Genomic DNA, 9804 nt, shown 5'->3' on the forward strand with positions numbered 1-9804 from the left:
ACAACTTTCCATCTGTAGCTGTTTTGCTCAGAAAGGAGCTTTAGCTCAGGCTCAACTTTAGTTTTCATATTCAGGTGCATGGAGAACGTAGAAATGCTCACATCAGAAAGTCGCTGCGCTATTTGTACATAATTGGTTTTATGCTGAAAGAAGAGATTAGAATCAAATTATTTGAAGTGGGATTTTCTAAGTTCTCATGTTTCTAAAAATTGCCAAAAATGCACTGAATTGAAATTTTCAAAAATATGTTTTTTTGGCCTAGTCTGTGATCTTGTAATGAAAAAAAAAACATGTCACATTGCTGTAAATTGCACCTGTTAGAATGTTTAGAGGAAACGAGATTGGCGGCTTCAATTACATTGTGGTAAACTACGACGTTGGGTGTTATTTGCAAACATGGAGGAAGAAAACCTCAAGAGAGGCCCACACTACCTGAGCCGCATGTCAAAAGGTGTGCTGGAAGTCATGCACTTTCACAAGGACTACTGGGAGTCATTGGCCATCGGCACAGCAGTAGTAACATTGGGCCCAGCTGCATTGTCTGCTGTGCATGCGCGAGCACGCTGAGATGGCAGCCAAGAAGGGGGGGGGGGGCAGAGCAGGAGGGAGCCTTCACGTGCGGCTTCAAAAACTTAGGCATAACCACCTCTCCTGAGTTCTTTCTGTCCTCCATGTTTGAGAATTATTTTTTATAGGTGACTGCACAGCATAGAATAAATTTTAACATGCCAGTTTTGATTATGCTTATGTGCTCTAACAGGTGTAGTTTACAGCATTGTGAGGTCTGTTTTTAAGTTGCAAAGCTATAGAGCCGTAAATGTGAAATTTTAAAGTTTTCTTCAAGTTTTGTAACCTTTGGCAACGTATTAGTAAAAATTTAGGCTTAGATTGAAATTATGCTTCCGTTAGTGGCTAGGTACTGAAATAGATATTACAAGTAGTCTTTCTCATTCAATGCGCCGTATTTCATTCAAATTGATTCAGCAGCTGCCTGTGGGAGCAGTTTGGTGGCCCTGATGTCTATGCATAAGAGAACTACCGTATTTACTTGCATAATTTGTGCACTTTTTTTTTTGTCTTTGAATAAGGCTTCAAACAGGGAGTGTGCACATTATGCAAAAATTTTGTGAACACGTCCTAAAAAACTAGAAAGGTCATAGCACACAATATATACTCTATTTTGCCGCCTATACGTCGACACTATAACTCCCCCCTCACTGGCCAAAAAAAAAGTTGAATCCAAATATAAGACACAGGGCTGCTCCTGCTCCACCTACCTTATGTAGTTCCCTGCGGGATGGCATGACAGTGCGTGTGCAGCTCAGTGCAATAAATTCACAACAATACTATCAAAGCCAGCAGTCAAAGGCAAGTGGAGATAACAGGCGATAAAACAGCGCCCTCTCATGCAGCCCGGTTTGGTAGTTTCGGATTCTGGCGCATGCGCACCTGTTCATCCGGGAAAGTGACCGCCAGCGTTGCCGAGCCGGGTAAACGGTGTGCAGTTTGTCCCCTCGCCACTTGCACCTTTCGCAGCTGCACATGGCAAAGCGGCCACACCATTCTTCCCAAGCCTGCCTTGTGCGCACCTGCGTCATCTCGTGCATGCTGGGGGTCTGTCACAGCGGAAAACATGGGGAGCGTAAAATGTGCGGGTAAAAGTTTTAGCGCGAAAGCGCTACTTCACTAGCAAAGCTGAAAAACCCGAGATGTGTGTGAAGCATCAACCTTTGACGGAGCACCAGTGGTGGAGGTCTTGCTTGCGCAGCTGCACTGTCAACGCATGGAACCATCACCCCCTCCCCACGCGCGGCTGCCAATAATGGCTGACGATAAGACCTTGCATGTGGTTGCCTTTGAGGCGGTGTTGTCTCAAGTGCTTTCGCATGTCCTACTCGGCTTTAACTGCGTTAAAACCCTACCATTTTTTTTTTTATAAATCCAGGCAATAAATTAGGGCGTGCAAAATGCTTGCGGGCGCAAATTATGCAAGTTAATACGGTACTGTTGGGCTCAAATTCAGGCTTTTTACTAAATGCCTGCTCAAGCCCAGTCACTATGATCGCTGGTCAGGTTTATGAAGTTTTCATGGCTGTTACGCTATAGCTAATTCAGTGCCCTGAAATTGTGCATCGCTGATTGTAATTGCTTTGGATAGTCTGTAGGAAGGTCATTTGAGTTTATAATTTCAAGCATAGCACTTGACCATAGTGCTGCTATTACTCTATTAATCTTTCGAGTATATTCTGCTTGCAGCTTATAGATTATGATGTGCTTATTTCACAGTACTAAGCAGAGGAAATTTTTTGGGGCTTCAAGTAGTGCTTCCCTGTCATGGTTGTGTATATTGCAGAAGAGAAGAAATCAAGAATTTTTCTCATAGCGAGCAATATGGTTATTATGCCTCTTCACGTAGTGTGCAAGGTTTACAGATTAAATGCAGCGGTGCTACGCAGAGATGTGTGTTTTTTTGGTCACCATACCGTTATCTCGAAAACAAGTTTTGTTTGCCTTTGGTCCCACTGATAATTTAAAGGATCGCGTATGTCCTGCAGCTTCTAGTGCACTCCAGCCAGGTTGTGTCCAGCTAAGTTGAATACAGCCAAGTTGTGGGATCTGATTCAGAGAATTTGCGATCTGATTCAGTGCAAAAAGTGTGTATTTGAGCCTATAAAAAGAAGCTTTTGCTGGTACTTTGAAGTGCAATAAAATTAATCTTACTGAATTAGCAAGCTCTTTTTCTGTGCAAGTTCTGTTTATATTTTTTTTATGCCTTCTGCTTTTTGTTTTGAAAGTTGACTGTTTATGGTTGCATGTTACAATTTTTTCTATTTGCAGAGAAAGGGAAAAGTATGTATTCACTGTAGTGTAGAAAGTAGTAGTAGTTTCAGTTTTTTTATTGCAATTATTTCTGTTTTCATTCTTATGTTTTGATGCATGCATTTTTATTCTCGACAGCAAAAGGGCCGAGTATGTATCATAGCTGTAGACATGCGTAGATATCCTAGTGGGTGCTTTATGTTGGAAAAATTTCCTTTTATTTATAACGTCATTCATGTATTGCAGTGTAGCTGACAGTGCAGTTATTTGGTCTGATTCTTGTGTTGTATTTCTTAACTTTTGTGGAGCCATACCATTCGTGTGGCTGGACTTTTGTGCACGTTGTAATGCTTAAAAACATTTGTCTGCCGAAATTAGTTCACTGTGGAGACATTTGCTTCCTTATAGCCGAAGCTATTGAACCAGAACATGAAAAATCCTTGAGAATTCTTGAAAGAGCGTTCTTGTTACAATTGACTTATTAGGGAGAGGGAGAATTGGGAGATGTTGATCTGTGAGCATTGACTGCAGGTGACAAATTATTTTATTATGAATTTAAATAACTTAATAATACTCCAAGTTGCCAGGCTAAGAATTGATTACAATCCTTGTCGTTTAGTTTAACGTTGCTGTTTAATAAAGACTGCTTTTAATGTCACTGCAAAGTGTAAAAAAGAATAGTTTTCTAAATTTTTGCAGTCACATGTGCGTCTTTAATAGTAGCTGCTATTACCAGAGGGCATGATAATCACTGAGCTGCGATTATAAGCCATGAATACCATTGTAGCCAGAGTTAAGCCTGCCTTTTTGTACAGGATGAAGATCTCAAGAGGACCATTGAGGAAAGTGCCCAGCTTCAGAGAGCTTATGAACGCTATTTCGACACAATCCTTGTAAACAACAACTTTGAAAAGACCTTTGAACAGCTCAAGGATGTGATTGATTCACTATCAACAGAACCTCAGTGGGTGCCCATTTCATGGGTATACTGAAGTATTTTTTGCGAGCGTGCTGGCAAGCGATGCCCTCTGAAAACATTATGGCTGAAGCCAAGGGTGTCTTTTAGTTGGCCTGTGCCAACAAATTTTGTCAAAAGCAAAGACAAGGTCTGGAAGTAGTAGGTTTTGAGAACATTCTTTTAGATAACAGGCTGATCCTAATCAGGTACATGCTTAAATACTGCAATTTTCCTGCAGTTTGTGTTCAGAAAAAAAATTGAGATTGTGTGTTGCTTTTACTGCTTAGTTGTGGTTGTGTACTTTGCAGATGCCATAACTCAATATGAATGAGTCTCATTTTGCAACTACGCCCCCCCCCCCCTTTTTTTTTCCTCCTTTTTTTTTTCATGCTACTTGTGTTGGCACCCAAAGAGTGCCTTCCATAGCCATTCTAATTCCGTCCTCTTACTTGATATCTTGCCTTTGAAAGGCTGTACTGGCTGTGACAAGTATGAAAGGAGGTTTTAAGTACTGCATTCAGGCATTTAAGTTGATGACCTTTTGTTGGCCAAATGAAGAATCTCAAAGATAGCTGTCTGAGCAGCATTGTTTTACATCAGATGCTGTTTCGTGTGTTGTGCATTCCATTTTGAAGCTGTTTGTTGATTTTGCCTTTTGATTACACACAGATGTGTGCACTCCTCACATGAAGGGTAGTTGGTAGACTTGTGTTATGTGTGGAGTGAACACAGGTTTCTTGCCACTGTGTATAACCGGTGATGCCACCTGCAATACATAAACATACATATCACTCATAGTACATCATATCAGTTGCATCCGGTTCCATGCAGAGCACGATGATGTTTGACTGTTGCACTTTTATCTGTATAATGTCCCAGTGAGATGACCTAGATACAGCGCGTTGAACCATTGTCTATGTTGTGTTTGCTAGTGAAAGCACATCTGATTTCTTTGCCTGTGCTCTTCTTGCTCTGTTGTTAAAATAAGCAATGGTTTTAAATCTGCGAACATCATTAGTGCTTACTAATGACTGTTCAAATGGCGTGTTATTTGTTAAAATATTTGGGACTTTGTTAGAAGAGGTAATAAATGACCTGATATTATCCTTCATTTTTATGCAAGATATAGGACTTGTGGTGATAACGAGCGAAGATTATAAGAGTAACTCAACTAGATTTGATGTGAAGCAACAAGTTTGGAATATGCATGCCTTTGTCATGGCACACATGTCACAGTAATTGTCTTTTCACTGATGCTGAGGCCACAATTACTGAAGCCAGTGCATAAGGTATGGATTTTTGACTGAGGCAGGCCCAGTGCAGTGCTGTACAACTTGTATGGTCTAATTTACGTAAATATGGATGGATTTTAAAGGGCAACTCAAAACGTTTCTTGAACGTCTTGAGTTGGTAGGCGCATCACATTCCTTAAGGTCCCCTCTCTCCGTCACAACAAACCATGTTTAAAAACATGAAGTGGAACAGTTTTAAAACAGCTAAAATGACAAATTGAAACCCAAACTCAATCCATGGCCAGGGATGATGCTCCGTGTGAAGCAGTGATGATGCCATAAACATTACTAGAAAAACACTTGTACGCCTGTTGTATGGCTGAAATAGTGGCTGGTGACTTTGAATCCTTTCATAAAATGCCTGAGACGACCTAATATGAGCTTTGCAAAACTTTGTTAGTGAAGCAGGGAGCGGGTATTGACATGTGGCACATGTTTGTGACGTTGAAAATTCAGTGTTGCTCATAGAAATCGTCTGAACTGAGGCCACGGAAATGCAAACTTTAAAATCAATTTGTGCCAGAATGAAATGTCACATGGCTACCAAACTTGGTGGGAAATCAAAAAATTAGGACAAGAAAAAAATTTGCAGTATAAGGTTCATTAAATAATGGTAGCCTCAAAAAACCTCGCACACGCATGCACACACGCACACACACATATCACCACGCACCTTTTGTGAAGAGACAAGAAGGCTCTTGTCGCATTAGATCAAATTTTGGTGAGTTACTCTTATGATGTATATGTTTCAGTGCCACAAGTCCACTAGAGTACATTTGACAGAAAAATGAAATTGGGGAGATCATTTGCAGTAGTATTGTACTATAGCCCAGAGGCTTGACCTGCATATTCTTCTGGTAACATTATGCTGCAGACACAGGTTTAACGGTACAGACACACTGGCGGCAAAACGTGGGCGGCACGCCAGTGGCGGCAAGCCGCTTTCCGCGAAACCTGCCGCGGCAGCGGATTGATCTGCCGCGCAAAGGATAGGTCGAGGAGCCATTTTCGGCGGCTTGCCGCGTGCCACAGACCGGGGAGACCAATGATGAACGCCCGAATTAGTCACGTGGGGAGCGTCAGTGCCGCCACCTCTTAGCTCCTAGCAAAGTTGCCTTCCACAGGCTACAGCGAAGCCACGCGTGTTCCTCCACTAGCAGGGACCTCGACCGGTCTGGCAAGAAAGGAGCTTTGTGCGGCCGCGCTTTCCTGCGCACTCCTCGCCACCTGTGCCGCCAGCGGCTTGCCGCACGTTTTTCTGCCAATGTGTTCGTACCTTAAGACAGCAGATGTGATGGTTTTGGGAAACAGTTGAACCTGTAGCTAGCTTATGTTACTTGTTGACTCAAGCTTCATTTGCAGAAGTGAAATGATGCTTTTAAGCATGTGGGTAAATAATGTACATGCTTGCTTTATATATGAATGCACGAATAATGAATTGGGTTTGCTCGGTCGCTTGTATGAATGGTGTGCTGCTGAGCTAAGAAGTCCTTTCTGTGCAACTTTGAGCAGTGAGTTAAAGCTCGGCTGAGTGAAATGCGTGGCTTTGGCGCAGGATTATGTTACAGAGGAGAAATTGGTAGAAAGATTATATGCTTAATATCATGGAGTACCTGTGGTTTGGCTTGTCTTAACAATGTGAGTGGTTTTGCTTTTCTGGCAAGAATGATTCAGATGAGACAATGAACGTGATTGGGAGGTCTCGCTTAATTATAATCTGTACTTGTGTGGTTTTACGAGAGGTACCTTGCAGAATTTTGCATGGGATGTTGCCTGTGAGCAAAGATCAAATACATTCCAGGTTTTGGTGACATGCAACTGTCAGTCTATTTTTATATTCATAGATAAATGCATTTTAACTCTGTAGTGATAACATGTGCAACAGCAACACTTTTGTGTCATTTGACAAGTGCTCAGGTATTCAAATGATTCATGATAGAGGTGCTAGTAATAACCAAGAGTGATATGCTTTGGCATATTCATATTTTTATGAGTAATAAGTTTACTTTATGCAGAGGTCTGTGAATTTTGACACATATTTTGGATATTCATATACTGCTGATTTATATGCAGCCTTGAACAGTCAAGTTTATAAAACCAGAAGCATCTGCCTTGCTTTAGGAAATGTTGCTCATTTGTGTAATTTGTACTTTGTACTTCATGACATCACAGATATGTTTGACTTTACTTTTCTTGTAATAGCATAGTGCATTTTGCATCATCAACTGCTACCAATTGTGTGCCATGCAGAATTTTGATGTAAATTGTGATTACAGGCAGTGCACAGCTCTTAGGAATTTCACCACGATCTTCAAGGTGCTTTCATTTCAAGAAGGAAACGTGCTTTTCCATGCAGTAGGAAATGTGTGCTTTCATTTCTGTCATTAGCATTGAGGGAAAAATATATAATCAATGTGATGCTTATTTAGTGTTTAGGCTTGCAAGTTTGTCATACTAATAGTCTTTACATGTTTTTACTTTGTAGTGGATTGGAAACGGTTGCTGTTCATGTCAGGCGACATGCTCTGCATATGAAAGGTTCACATCTGTTCAAAAATTGGATTCAGTAATAATTGGTAATGTGTTGAATAAATATTGTGCTGCCGGATTTGTTCAACCAAAAAACTTCCAATTTTAGGCAACACTACTGAAGGGAACATTGCAATGCAAGTTATTTTTGCTCTTATGACATTATTGTACGCTGACATATTTTGAGGTATGCACTGTAAAAGTGCAGGTGTAGCTACACTGCATGATTTAAATTTAAGTGCCAGTTATGAACAGATGGGGTGGGGTGGGTGGGAAGTCGGGATTTTTTGATGCCTCGGATGATAAATAGCATTCACACTTCCCTTAATGGTTGCAGCACACAGTTTTGTCCCCTTTAGCTCTTAGTGCTGTGGCTCTTAATGCTGGCTGTCTGTGTTAAATTTGAGGAGCTTCACAGCCATTTTTTTTTTCTGTGAATAGGGGGCAAAGAAAAATAGCCAAATGACTGTTTGATATCCAGTATGGCTATTGTGAATCATTTATTGCTTTTCATTCAACCTGAGCCTAAATCCCGGTCTGCTGTGGAAGTGTGCACAGCTACACACAATGATAACTGTTTTAAAAGCGAACTTCCAAGCTTAAACTGTCTATACTAATGAAGACTGCGTGCTGTGATGCGCGAATTGTGTGCATTTTTGATCATAGTGTGATCGTAGTGAGATTTTGCTTCTGGTTACAAAGCTGTATTTCTGCCTTTTTACTAAGTGGTGAAACCTGTTCCCAAGAGTAGTGCACTTTTCAATGGCCTGTGTAATTTTTGTCATTTAGAAATATGGAAGCAACACTTGTGTGTCTTGGACCTCAATTTGGAGCCATTGCATTAGAAACAGATCTCACACTGTTCGAAGACACTGTTGCATTACAGATGAAACAGACTGGCATCATGTTTTCATGGCACTATACAGCCATTTTCTTTTACACCTGTGCTTGAATTTCCATTTGTTAGTTTGTGTGTGCTTCTGTATCTGGCATCTTTACAACTGAGATTTTTATAGACCTGTTACCTGGTTGCCATTCTGGCATCATCCGTCCAGAGGTGTGCCTTTGACAGCTGCAGAATAAAGTTGGTGTTCTGTTCATTACAGGACACTTCCTAATTTTGTGCATTCCATTGTCTCTGTATCTAGCATGGTGGGCACTGAGTACTACTTGCTGCATGCCACAGTGGCTCTGCAGTATTCAGTTATCACATGCATATACGCCATATTTGCATTGCAAAATGTGTAGTGGTTTTAAGGCATTTTATTTTCAGGACTGGTGCAGATTGGGGGATACCTTTTTGTGCTTTTTGTCTGGTAACACACTTGCAAAAAGCCACACATGTTCTCAGAATTGAATTTCAGTTCAGTGCACTTGATAAGTCATACAGGTCTGGAAGCTTATCATTAGGCACTGTTCTCTTATTTTACACGTCATTTTCTCTGACCACATGTGCCATAAAGCTGACCCTACGTTGAGAGCTTCCCTGGCCATTCATCCTGGGATTTTTCTTTTTTGTTTCTAGAATAAGCTGTCAACACTGAAAAAATTTACTTGTGTCAGGCCATTGTACACTTTTGCATGTTTAGTTATATTTAGTCGTGCTGTGAATGGTGCACTAAGCCATGCCATCACACAGAATGTGCGTTTATTGTGAGACTTGTATAGTTTCAGGTTTCATGCACCTCTAAGCATGTGCTGTGTCGCCACACTAAAGATAATCGACTGGCTGCATTAGGCTGAATGCTGCTTCAAGGTGAGGAATAGTGGTGTTGGTAAATTGTATTCGGTGATTAGCCCCGTTATAGATTCTTCTGGGTCAGTGAAAAAGGGTAGCACAGTAGAATAAAGATGGGATTCACACCAGCACTACCACTAAGTAAGCGTTCACAATTCCACCCCACAGTCCTTGTTTTGTCATGCTACCCTTCACGGTTCTAAAGCACCAACTCATTTTTCAGTTGGACACTTTTATGTTAAACTGATCTTTGTTTTACCTTAAGGGTAAACAAAATGTCTGCACTTTGTAAGAGTTATTGGTCAAAATAATTAGTTTCCTTCATTTCCAATAGCATATACAAAGTGTCCCATGAATTGGAGGCTGCCAAGGGTTAAAAGAAAAAATCTACAGATTGTGGAAATTAAACACAAGCAGTATTTTTGGGGGTTGTTGGGGGCTAACAGCAGCATTTTTCAACTCTGCCT

The 9804-nt window shown here is 41.0% G+C and overlaps 1 pseudogene across 1 annotated transcript in view; it reads left to right on the forward strand.

Annotated features, from left to right (window-relative positions):
• LOC144115787 (protein PALS2-like) overlaps positions 1-8720 on the forward strand; it is a 46643-nt pseudogene extending 37923 nt beyond the window's left edge. The window contains exon 16 of the transcript XR_013311549.1: positions 3636-8720. The product of XR_013311549.1 is annotated as a protein PALS2-like (transcript). The remainder of the gene's footprint in view (positions 1-3635) is intronic.
• Positions 8721-9804: the final 1084 nt, after the last annotated feature.

This window comes from Amblyomma americanum, chromosome 1 (genome assembly GCF_052857255.1).
Source record: "Amblyomma americanum isolate KBUSLIRL-KWMA chromosome 1, ASM5285725v1, whole genome shotgun sequence".
Taxonomy (NCBI): domain Eukaryota; kingdom Metazoa; phylum Arthropoda; class Arachnida; order Ixodida; family Ixodidae; genus Amblyomma; species Amblyomma americanum.